This window comes from Miniopterus natalensis, chromosome 8 (genome assembly GCF_054644295.1).
Source record: "Miniopterus natalensis isolate mMinNat1 chromosome 8, mMinNat1.hap1, whole genome shotgun sequence".
Classification (NCBI taxonomy): domain Eukaryota; kingdom Metazoa; phylum Chordata; class Mammalia; order Chiroptera; family Miniopteridae; genus Miniopterus; species Miniopterus natalensis.
The window spans coordinates 64,710,562-64,722,717 of NC_142088.1; positions in this window are offsets into that span (position 1 = coordinate 64,710,562).

The following is a 12,156-nucleotide window of genomic DNA, read 5'->3' on the forward strand; positions in this document are numbered from 1 at the left end:
CCTTTTCTTAGGTTTGTCTGAGAATCCTGGGTAATACAATGATAATTATAATGCATAATTATAATGAGTTACTTAATGTTAATGCAGATAGTTTCTATTTATTAAATTACAGCTACCTGCCAGTCACTTTATTAAGCCCTTTATGTGTAATAGCTAACCTCATTCTTGCAACAACTTTATGATGTAGGCATTTTTTGCCACATCTTGGTTTAGAGAGATAAATTCACTTATTCATCACTTTTTCCTTTTGCTGAGCAGCCAACTATATAAGCACTATATTAGTCCCTGGTAATCAGTGGCAAGAGCGCAAACATGGTCCTTGCTTTCATGGGCTCCTAGTCTGGCGAATAGAGTTGTCCACGTAAGGAGGAGTAGATTTGAAATAGATCCTTCATTTGCTAAAGCTCATAGTTTTAACCATTTCCTACAGTCTTTGACATAATAGTAATTGAAATTCTACAAAAGACCAGTAATTTTTTATTTTTTATTTAATGGATTCGCAGTAAATGTAACCATCCATTCATAAGCTTTAGGCTCTATTATTTTCCTCTCGAATCAAAGTGTGACTGAAATGTTAGATATAAATGCTAGTAGAGATTAATGCACAGTGTTTATTTTGGAACTGAAATATTGTACAGAATTCAGTTTATTCACCTAGGGTGGGACAAAATGGGGGGGGAAGCATGCGGAGCACAATTCATTCTCAGCTTAGTGCTTCTCATCGAGGCAGGTTGCTGCCCAAGTGAACTGGATAAATTAGTTTGCTTTCTTTTATTAGATAATGAGACTCAGGTATCTCTTTATTTTCCCCCCAAGATAGAAACTGAGCAATTTTTGATTCTTAATTGCAACAAATTTCCATTTTATGGATTTTCTTAGTTTAAACATTTTCCCTTCAAACATTTCCTTATCATAGAGCTCGTATTATTTTATTTGTGTGATAAATGACCCCTCGATTGTCTCTTTCTTTGTAAATTCACTTATATACAGGGATTCCTGCTCCGCAGCATGGCACATGAGGAAGCGCCCTAAGATCTAGAGAATGAAACACTGGGCTTCCAGTCTTTTTCTGTCCTTTATACATTTGTGTGATTGTCCTTGAGAAACGTACTTAATCCCGTAAGTATCTTTTCACATTAAAAATAAATAAAGGTAATAAGATATACAATCACTCACTATGAAGAACTGAACTGAAGTAATACATGTAATGTTTATAATAAAATAAGGAAATATGTTAATTCTTCCAATACTAGAGTGCCTGGTGTATAATAAACACCACACAAATAGTAACCTTATTTATATATGAAATTACAAAAAACAATAATGTGTGGTTCTCGATGTTATTGAAATCAGGTATAAAGGAAAACTATAGTCAGCAAAGCAAGTAAGAAATGTTCAGTGTTTGTGGTTTGCCATTACTTGCCAGATTTCAGCAATATTGATAATGCTTCCTGTATAGTTCTAACAAATTGAGTATTTTACAAAACATTGTATTGAACTCAGCAAAAATGTCAGCTTTTAACTTCTCCAAGTACTTTGTTTTCATTGATAATTTACATCCCAAAGTGAAAAAAATATTTCTTATTTATGACTGCACTGAGAAAATTGTTATACATTTTTTGAGTAATTGTGAAGAATGGGATAGAAAAGGCAAAGCCTGGGGCTGATTTTACTAAAGAAGTAAAAAGCAGACACGTGTATTTTTAACTGAAGTGGGGTACAATCTACCTTTTTTTCTGGTTTGTTTCTATCATTCTGCACATACTATAAACATCTTTCCAGGTCAATAATTATGAACCTACATTCTTAATCACTTTTATATTTCATTGTATGGATATTGCAAAATAGACACAAACTTGTTTTCAAATTGGCTTCACCCAAAAGTTGATTGCTTACACTCATATAGAGAGAGGGAAATCTACCCATTTTCTGACACATCAATGCTGGTATTATCAATCCTTCAAAAATTAGGCAACATAAGTTATGGGAAAATCTATCTTTTTGTCAGTTTAATTGCACAAAGATTGATGACTCTCAGGTTTAGTTGTCTTTTTATGAATTGTTTATTCATGTTCCTATGTTAATTTTCACATATGATTGGAGAAATTATTTTATTGTTATATGAAACTATATCTTCTAATATTGCTCTTTTATGTAATTTGATTTTTAATTGGGTTCTATTTTCTCAAATCTGACTTTTAAATTAGTCACATAATCTGTGGTTTCTGCCATGGAATTAATGCATTAAAAATACTATACACTCACTTATGTTTAATTTTAGCAATTATAAATTGTTATTTATACATAAACAAATTTATTTCATTTAGAATTTATTTTGGTGAAATATCTAAATTAATTTTCCAAATGGATTTCCAATCATTATACCATTTTGTACATAAGCCATTATTTTACTATGTAGAAATGTATATAAAAATAATTATATCTATTTGGATATCTGTGTTACCCTTCCTGTTTTAATTTTATAGCTTTATGATCTTTTGTTTTCAAAATTTTCTTCTATAAGTGTGTGAATATTTTTCACATTGACTTTAAAACTATTTATCAATTTGAAAATAAAATTCCACAGGAAATTTTATTTAAATTCATTTATTTAAAGATGAACTTGGGGCAGTATATATACGGTAACTTCATTTTTATTGGGGATATATTAGTATCTCATGATAATTTGTATACAAGCCAATACAGATAGGAATCATTGCTTATAAGATAACCATTTCCAAAATGTAATTATTGTGGTGATTCAAATTATATCCTGAATTTCTCTACTATTTTGTGGAGGTACTTTAGAGAGTCACTGACCTAAAGAAAACAGCAAATTAGAGAGGATATGTGTGTGTGCATGCACATATGCTTGCACATTTATATGGACAGATCTTCAACCAGATCAGCTCTGCTTTTATCTACTTTAATTTTTGTGTTTTCACACTATATTTTATTTAAAGAAAGGTCCATATAATTGGTGAATGAGATTATAGACTAAAGAAAAGTCTCTGGGTATGTACTGCAAAACTTTAGACTTAGCCCTGTCCTATTCTTATTTTTATTCTTTTTAAAGCAATAACTTAGTAAATAAATAAATAAAAGAAATGTTCATATGACTGTCTGACAAAACAAAGTAGAAGAAATAATATGTTAAGGACCAAATCGGGATCTTTAAAACAAACAAACAAAAAAATGACAAGCAAAACTTAAGGATCAAATTTTAAAAAACAAAAATTAAGGTGAATTGATAGATGTTTATACTTGGTTCTGAGATTCTAATAGCAGAGATTCAGGATAGGGAAGATGTGGCTTAGCAGTAGCACATCTGAAAAAAAAAACCATAATAGATTTAGCCATTAACAAGTTTCATATGAGTCGCTAGAAGGAAATTAAAAAAAATAAATTGTGTCATTAGATCCCTATTAGTATCTATATCTTAAGTAAACTATTTGGCACTAGCTAGATACATCTGTAGAAACATTTTCAATTCTTTATACAGTACTTGAAATAAGTACTTGAAATATAAATATATTGAGTGTGTTTCAGAAAACGGAGATTAGGTACTCAATAGAGTTAAGGTTGACCCTGAACTTTATTATGTAAAAACAGTTGAGGGAAATCAAATTTTGCTTACAGTAGAAAAGATTCAGAGAGCAAAATAGCTGTTTGTAAATATTTGAAGTATTGGCATGGGGTTCTATGGCCCCAAGAGTGCAAACTGGGGCGAGTTTTTGGTTAGCATAGGGACATGGATTTCAGCACAATATAAGGAAGAGAGAACAGCTAGAGCCATTTGAACATGAAGAAAGCTCTCTCGGGAGGCAACATGGAACCTGGAACTGGAACTGTTCACATATAGGCAAGGGACAGCTACTTCCAGGGGGAAACTGTAGGGGACATTCAAGCATAAATGGGTAACCAAATGAGATGATGGTTAATGCCCCATTTCAATCCAAAGCTTCTGCATTTCTATTACTTAGGGATTTTATTTGACTTTAGACTCAGCGTGAATTAAAATGAATTTTTTTTTTCCTATCTAAACTAAAAATTTGGTTTTAAAGAAGGAAGGAAAAGAGAGGTAATCGTTTCGTTGTACTTTGTTTAAGTCAAATCAAAATGATAAAGTGAACTTCAAGTGTGTAAAATAGATTGGGAGATAAAGGGAGGGAACAGTTAAGAAAAAATGAATGGATGTTAAGAATGTCTTCATGTATGGAAGATTTCTCCTGTGAACTGTGCTTAATTCTGTGGTAACTATCAACATTTCAGGAAAGCAATTATATTCCATATAATCACAAATAAACCAATGATATCTTTTATAACAGATTGTCTCACAAATATAGCCATATTTATTAAAATCAGAATAAATAGATTCTAATTCCAACTTCTCTTCTCCCTAGCTGTGTGCTATGGAATATGTCCCTTGCCCTATCTTGGCCTCAATTTCTTCACATGTAGTGAGAAATAAATTAAAGTAAGTGACAGCAAATTTTCCTCCCACTTCTGAAATACTAAAACTCCATGCACAGAAAAAGTCTGTGTTCGACAACTCATCCCCCAGAGACCCAGTTCTCTCTTTCCTGTAGCATGTCCATCTCCAAGGGTGATTATCACCTTGCTTCTAAACCTTCCTGCGATTGCCCGCTCAGAAGTCCAGTGAATTTTACATCATCTTGATTTGAGGACCTTTAAACCCCATTAGTCAGTCTAGCAGAACTCTTTGGAAACTTGAAAGTGACTGCTGCTCATTTGTGGTGTCCTTGGGGAACCTATGTGAAAGACATTCAGGCAGGTAAAATATTTTAAAAAACATGGCTCAAATGCAATTAATGAATGTGAAACACCCACGCAAACCCCTTTGGAAACTGAAATAAAAATTCATGGCTTTGACATGATACAACCTTTGATATAGTGTTTTCAAAATAACACCTTTAATCACAGTTGGAAAGAGAAAATGAAGGAAACCAAGCTGATTCTGAACATTGTCTGACTTAAGAATGTTACGGCAAGTAATCTACTTCATGGGCCACTATGGTTGGCAACGTCTTGATATATGTGATAGAGTTAGATATAGTCCACAGTCAACAAATGCTTGTTGATTGATTGTATATTGATTTTATTCTGAAGAACAATTTAAAATATCTCATTTCCCAACTCCGTTCTTTAGCCAAACTCGAGCACAGAATATCTATTGATGTTAGATGTAACAGGCAGCAGTAAGGTTTCACTGCTGTATTTTGCATAGATTTTTGACAAAGACCTGAGTAAATAATTTTGTTTATCTGAGTCTTAATTTCAGCATCGATGAAATGAGAAAATTGTGGTAAATGAATCAAAACTTGCTTTCTGCATCTGAACGTCTATCGCACCTCATCGTTGGAATTACACTCTCAGGCTGAGTCCAGAAGGACACATGTGTTCATAATGTGCCGCCTGTTACCCAGCCCTTCTGAATTCAGAAGCTCACAGCTGCATTGTTTCAGAAAGTTAGCAATGTCCTTGTGGAGACAGAAGCACCAGCTTTGAGGGTGGCACATGTGTGACCCTTTCAGAATCAAAGGTGCAAATTTTACTTTACTTTTCTTTCTTACTCTTTTATTTTATTTTATTTGGGCAGAAGGAAGAGATGCAAAATTTGTAACATTTTGAAAATTCTCAATTTAGATTCCAAAATCTTATTTTCTAAAAAAGAAAAACAATAAATTTGGTGAAATGAATACTAGCAATAATGCCTTTCAGTTCCTTATGGAAATATGTAAACTTACAGAACTTTTTTTTCATAATTTTTTGGAAGAAAGAAAAAAATTTTCAACAGACCAAAGTAGGCAAAATGCAGCATCAATGAAATGTAATAGTGACACAGCTTTTACTTAAAACAGTAAGTGTTAATAATCTTACATAGTTTCTATGGGAAAGTTGGCAGAGCCAGCCCACATTTTCTGCTCCTGAAGGTGAAAAGATAATCAGTAATGTTGTGCAGGAAAATCATAAAAGATTGAATTATGCTCTAAAAGGGCATTTAGAAGGGTAAGAAGATTTTATAGCACTTTCAGGTGGATTAATATTGTGACAAGACCTCAGCTCTCTGACTACTCTGAGATTCAGGTTTTCACATCTGTGAAGTGGGTATAAGAGCTCATATATCAAAAAATTGTTGTGACATTACAAATAAATATTAATAAATAATGTAAACATTGTGTAATATTTCAATATTTAAAGAAAAATAGTTATTTTACCAGAAAAAGTCCTTTTAAAACAGCAACTGTACAAGCACTGTTTGTGTAATAGTCATGGATATGATCTTTATATTTTATTGGTTTAGAACATGAGGCAGAATATATATCTGTCCTAAAATTATTAAATTTTTAAATATTTAGTGATGAAGAGATATGGAAAGTCGAAATCTCTAATCAGTCTTAAAGAGTAGCAGCACATTCAATATTCAATGCTGTCCTGTATTAGTTTCAGATGTACAGTGTAGTGGTTAGACAATCATGTACTTTACACTCACCTAATACAGAATAATATTGAATGTAAGCTGTAACTGAAAAATAAAAAGTAAAAAAAATGAAAGAATAGCAACACATTAACTGTAAAAATCAAGAAAGGAAATAGTTGGATAGGGGACCAAGAGGCTGATTTATAAGTTTGTGTTTCAAATTAGATAAGACAGACAATTCAACTGATCATTCCTGCAGAACCAGGCAGGGGCCCGGGTGTGTGATAGTGGCTCAATTATTGTTTGCTGAATAAACTTGAAGGGAAGGTTACTCAAAAATTTCCAAGTAGCTTACACATTGATGTTCATAAATTCTCCCTTTCTTAGTTGAAATAGAACCCAGTTGAAGTATCCACACTTCTTTCTTGTTTGTTATTTGATGCAAATGGTATATGAAATGATGATGATACTTAGAACCCTAAAATCACAAGAATTTTGTTAAAATGAATATCATTTTAAGAGTAAGTTCGATAGATAGCCTTTGAGGGAAGGAGTTGGAAACATATTGTTATCTCCTATAGGAAAAGAAAGTCTATAGCCTCTTTTTATAACCCTTTCCAGAACTAGCTCAAAGTCCTTCCACTTGAAATTCTATTTTCTTATAAAGAATCAGGAAAAGACCCTAAAGAGAATTAGTTATCACCCAAACCTTTTCCTCCTGTGTATTGTGTTTAACTGTTGGAAGCCCCTCCATTCAATGACTCACTTAATCTTGTTACTTGTAAATTATACTTCATTCTTCACTCTTCCTCACATCCAGTAAAATGCGAAATATTTCTTATAGGATGATTTCTCCGTCATCATCACTCCTCTAATACAGGCTTTAAGCATCATTCACCTTGACTATTCCAACAGCCTCCAGCACAGCTCCATTTCTTATCTGTTTCAAATTAATAGGCTGTTCTACAATCAAAGGGATCTCGTTAAAAGTGCAAATGTTACCCTATCATTTCCAAGTTTGAAAGCTTTAATGGTGTACAAAACATCTTCAGAATAAAACAGGCATTTCCTTTAATGTCATGTAAAGCAGGATATGATCTTTCTCCTGCCTCATCTCTTAATACTCTTAGCTTTGAGTATTATTCTTCATCAAATCTTGTAATTTGCAGCATACATCATGCTGTTTCATAACTCCATTTATCAGCACATATAATTCTAAAAATCAAAATTGATTATATAGGTGAATGAGATTTTATGATGTGTCAGCTAAGTCCTGTGAAAAATAACTGAACAAAGTATTTCTGATTGTTTTTTCCCCTTAGCCTATACAACATCTCTTCTTTTGCAGCAAGTGTATTTGTCTTTTCTGGATATCTCATACATATTTAATTATATAATATGTGGTCTTTGTTTTGTGCTTCTTTCACATAGCATAATACTTTTGAGGTTCATTTATGTTGTATCATGCATTAGTATGTCACCCTTTATTATTGCTAAATAGTAATCTACTATTCGAACATATCCAAATTTGTTTTTCCACTTATCCATTGATGAATAACTGAGTCATTTCCACTTTTTGGCTATTCTGGATAATGCTCACTTTATGTGCTAGTGTTCGTGTGGACATATTTTCATTTCCCTTGGGTAACAACTTAGGAATTGCTGGGTTGTGAGGTCATCTACATTGATGCTTGACCCATCTCAATCCATTCATCTAACCACTGAAGTGGTTTTTGTAAAATGAGATCTTACTCATGCCACACATCTGTTGAAAGCTCTGAAGGGTTCCTAGTGTTTTGTCTCTCTGTCCTATAGATGGAACCCTATACTAAACATAGAAAGACTGATTATCTTGTATCAGTCTGAGTTTTACTCTTAGTTAAGGGAGCTAGATCTTCTTGTGCCCCAACTGTCTTCAGATTGTTCTTATATTTGGCAACCTATAGTATTGTGGATGAAAAGGAGCCACATACTAGACCTGAAAACCTCAGGGCAGGCCTGCTTAATGGCTTGCAAATTCAGAGACCTAAAAAACCCACAAAGGATGGTCTGAAATTAAAACTTTTTAAACATAAGCAGTTTGTGGTTGGTAGTCACACCCTAAGGCAGTATTTTTCCTTCACAGAGGTTAATTTTCACCTTAACTAAGCCTGTCTGTTGTATCTGAGATAAAATACCTGATTAACACACAAAACAAAGCAGTTTCTCCCTCCCCTCCCCCCTCCCCAAGCACCAGGGCAGAGACCGTGAGTCATCTCATTGTTATTGTTATCTTGTTAACTCTTCACTGTTAACTATCCGGTACTCACTTATGCAAAAGAAGTATGTGTCTATATTTTACTTTTTATCTAATCCCAGAGGTTTCCCTGCTTTGCTTTCTCCGGCCTTCCTAATCTATCACCAGTGAAATTCATATAACCCACTTACATCTCCCCTTTTGATTGTAAGGTATAAAACAAAGTGTAAAACTGCCATTCTCTGGAGCATTATCTCAATCCCTTTAGATTTTGGCTCCCCAGAAAGTTTCCCAATAGTTTGGTTCAAACAAACTCACAAAAATTTTTTTACAGGTTTGAATGTTTTCTTACATTAACAGTGTTATTTCCACTACATTCATGTACTTAATTCATTTTTTAGATCTCAGCTTCCTCAAAGAAACCATCATCGCCCCTCCGAATTTTTTAGAGTCCATTTGTATGAACACCAAATCCTCTCATTTTACTTACCATCGTCATTCACTATTGATATCAATGAATTTGTGAGTAAGCATTATTTAAAATAAGTCTCTACCAGTAAATAGAAAGGTCCATGAAGCCAAGGATCACACCCCTCACCGCCATCTCTGTATCTTCAGCTCCTTACGCAGTGATGGACACATAGTAACTACTCAAAAAAATTGTTTTTTAAGGGAATGAATGGACTCAAATAGCAATTGGTGATTCATTGGATGAAAACTGTCAGTCTAGATGGTATTAAACTCAAAAACATCTTTATACATTATGGACATTAATAGAAAATAGAGTGTCAGTCTTCACTGGAAAAATTCACTACACTTTAAGGGCAAAAGAGTGTACAAAGTGCGACAAGTATTATTATTTGATTGCTTATATGTAAATATATTTTTCTTTCTTTCACTCTGTCTTCAATGGAAAATAAATATAACTCCATATTACTTGCTCTCTTCCCTCCCTGAATAACTTAATGCACTGAAGGATATGGTAGTTTGGGCCTGATGTGAAATTCTAAATTGCCATATGCAAGGGGTAGCCACAGGGTAGGTGGAAGGCATATTATGGAGTTTGCTATGCACTAATGCATAGTGAGGGGGAGAAACTCTAAAATGAGAGATAGAGGAAGGAAATCAGTTTGGGATTGTGTTCTAGGAGGCTTGGTAATGAGAAAGTGATGACTAATGCTATCCAAGGAGAGCTGGCATTTCCTGGGATTGCCACAGTCAAATTCACAGTAAGAGAGGGAGGCTTATAAGAAACAAAATTTATTGTTTTTAACATCTGAATGCTTTCAAAGTGAAGTGATTATAAACTCACAATTTTTTTTTTACAAGTTCCGTCTCTGAAAACGATGTTCTAATACTGCCCTACAGTATATTTCAAGAATGGTTATTACTTTTAAACTATCTTAAAATCTGAGCTGGAAATTACTGCATTCTTGAAACTCAGTTGAACTTTTGATGCTGACATGTCATTGATTTAGAAGAAGGCTATAATTTCTTGCAGGACTGGTGCACTTTTTAGTTCTAATGAGCAAACAAGTGAAATAGGAGTGTGAAGAATGCAGGCAAGTGGTAAAGCTGCATGTGTCAGTTTTAATAAGGACTGCAATATCTGGAGCCAATTTCGATGGTGGGAACAGAAATTATGGCGACACATGGAGAAGCCAGGGAAGTTCTGTAAAGCTGTGACAAAAGAGGGTGTGACTTTAGAGAAATTTTAAAATTATTTTAAATAGTAAGGAAGCTGAACAGATAAATTTTCCAAGAAGATAAATTCTCCAAGCAGTTGGCAGCCAGAGTGAAGCCTCCTGGACAGAAAGTTCGTGGCTGAGGAATTAGCAGGTATAGATCGGGTGGGCTCCGAATCCTAGCAGAGGGTCATGAAGCCCACACGAGCCTTTTCAAATTCTACTGGAAACATTAGGTCCTTGAAATAGCTAAAGAACTCGCCAGATGAACTTCTAGCTTCTGCAGCCATAACACCCAGGGTTCACCCCTGTCCTAGCTTCTATGATATTTTTCTAGTTCATGTTATTTTTTATACATCTATCCCACAATACTGTAATCCTCTCAAGAGCAGAAACTGTGATCTATATGTTTGGGCCTTTAGCACCAAGTACAGTTACCTATAGTGTAATACACACTTCATATACTGAATGAATAGATATGTAGATAAATAGATGCATAAATGAATACAGTCCTTTATTGTTGCAGGTGGCTGATAGGAATGACTTTATTTTGCATGCAGGCTTATATCACACATTGAGAGACACCAAGGGAAAGTGAAAACATGATTCTGTAACATTTTATTATCTGCTGACACAACTTTAAAAATGATGCTTTAGCAGACTCTGTACTCTGTGAGTATAGAGATAATTTTTAAATAAATTATAGTGTTTACAATAGGCCGATGTTCAAACATTTGGGGTACATATTTTTTTGCCTAAAAACCATTTGCTGGCAAATGTATTTCTCAAACTAATGAAATGTTCTTGTCTAGTCTGCTGTACCTAATTTCAGAAGTGGGGGACAGTGTGGTGCTTCCTGACAGGACACTGAGTGATCACGCACATTAATAAGGCGAAGTCCATGACGTATCAATTTCGGTCTCATTGGATCAAAGCGTAACTGTCAGAAACATGCGATGTCCTCATTCTGCAGCTCCCTGTCCCCATGTTCTCGGCACTGAGACCTGGAGCGGGGATTCTCTCTGTGCTAATGCTGGCAAATAGTGTTCATTGCTCTCAGTACACCGCTTACTTAGCAGGAGCAGCGATGGCATTTTGGGTCATAAAACTGCAAACTGTCTCTGCTACAGATACTGACACTGCAAGAGGAATCACTCCCTTGGACCCCATGACTCTCCCTTCCCCCCCTTTTTTTTTTAAAAAAAATGTGGATTATTAGTGATGAGAGGAAAAAAAGAAATAAAGTAAAATAAAAAGTATCTGAAATTTTTGAGTCCTTTCTGACAGATTAACCACTTCCTTTGTTTCTTTGGTGTGGATTAATAGCCATAGGAGTTAGGTAAAAAAATAATCCAAAGTACATTTGTATTTGATTCTCTTTTTTTAATCTTTCTTTATGTCAAGGAACACGGGAACTTAAAGGATTTTGTCTCAGCGTGTTCCTTTGCTCTGTCAGCACCAGCTTGGATGAACATACCGCAGAGGCTGGCATATCAAGTAGCATAAAGCATTAGAGTGCTAGATATTGCCTCTGGCACAAAATAACAGTACTAATAATACCTCATTTATCCTGCTACTGCCCGTAGAAAAGCCGTAAGTGCTAAGCATAATTCATTTTGTCTGCACTAGCTTGCTAATCCTTTTGCATTAGCACTTTCCAAGGCATCCGTTGTTGGCAATTGTCTTCCGGGCAGGAAACACTTGAGTTCTAGGTGCCAAGGACTTAAAGTGGTGTGGAATTATTAAATCATTGAATTTCCTCTGTGAAGGAATGCCTGGGTAAATAAATCTTT